Raw genomic sequence first — 1,586 nt, 5'->3', positions numbered from 1 at the left:
ACCTGATATGACTACTGACACAGGTCTACTACTGTGAGAAGCACAACAAACGCAACAAGCCTATTAACTAGATGAGTATTTGAAAAACATCCATGAAAGTTTCCATGCTGTAAAGAATGAGGGTTGAGACCCATTCTACACCATCCGTGACAGTTGCACATTTCACTAGAACACACCAAAGTACCAGGCTTTAGAAACGTAAGCATCTTGCTAAGATTTGTTCCACGGCTCACCACCATCTCCCACACCACTAGCAGATTAAACAAGCAATTGTATCTTAAAAGTACAAACCCCAATAACACCACTGCAGGAGTAAGAGACCTCAAAACCCAAGAGGTAGTCCAAAGAAGCACAGAGTCCTGAAGAACACAACCTGACAGACAAAACTGTCCAACGGCAGTTTGTCCAGCATATTCTCTCCTCATACCACATTTAGCATGAGACTGGCTTTTAAACAATGCCTTGAGTAGACACAAGTTTTGAAAGAAGAAATCTGCTTAATGCTCAAACGCACAGCACTAAAACTATTACCACAACTAAGAAGCAATGCTAACTAAGTATTAAAAATGAATACTCCCCTTTCTCTAGCATTGCATGCAATGCCCAATAAAGAATTTAGGATGCTGGGGAAGGGAGAAATCAAGGAATGAGCCATACTGAAGGGCATGCAAAATGGAAGGCTACTCAAATTTCACAATTTAAATTCTGCAAAGCTGAACCCCACTCTCAAATCAGAGACGGCCTCGATAGTGAAGACAGACATATGCTTTCCTTCACACGTATGGCTGAGTTTTCTGTTAGATCACAGACTGGTACTGCACCTTCAAATACTGAGTTTAAGTGTATTCATTTTATTCTAAAGGCTGCTGGAATTTTTTTTTTTTTAAATTTAACTACGGGGATAATGAATTTATTCTAGACAGTTTGCAAAGAAGAATGGACATTGACAAGTTTCTTAATAATACAGTTCACAAAAACAATAAGACATTTGGTAAATAAAGCAACACAAATTTTGCGAAAGATAGCAACTTCCTGCGCACAAATTTCACATATCCATCTCCATTTCATCTTCTTCCATCTAGATACTGCAAAACTGTTACAGTTTATGCACTTTTCGCCCTGCCAACAATCAATCTTTGCTGCCAACAACTAGCAAAGCCATCTTTCATTCATCTGCCTAGCACAGTTAGTTCAGAATAAATGAAATGGAGCTACATTTAAAAAAGAGGAAAATTCATTTCTATGCTCAGGATTGTATAAATAGCTGGAAATAAATGGGGTTCCTTCCCACCTAACTCCCTTTCTGCAAATAAATGCAGTGTACCAATATGCCAGACAAAACATAGCCCAGACTTTTGAATTATTATAATAGCTTTTTTCTTACACAGGAAAAACCAGCTTATTTGGCTTTAGTGAATTCAACATGTTAAAGACAGGTTTTCCTTAATATACATACACACAAACTTAATCTTTTCTTTCTGAAATAAACTGACTAATTCTGCTTCTCACTTGCAAAGACAAAAAAAAAAATCCTGTCTTCTGTTATATATATATATAGTACCAGTCAACTGGTACTACACTTTTTT

The sequence above is a fragment of the Tauraco erythrolophus genome, chromosome 10, assembly GCF_009769465.1.
Source record: "Tauraco erythrolophus isolate bTauEry1 chromosome 10, bTauEry1.pri, whole genome shotgun sequence".
NCBI classification, from domain to species: domain Eukaryota; kingdom Metazoa; phylum Chordata; class Aves; order Musophagiformes; family Musophagidae; genus Tauraco; species Tauraco erythrolophus.
This window is presented reverse-complemented; position numbering follows the sequence as displayed.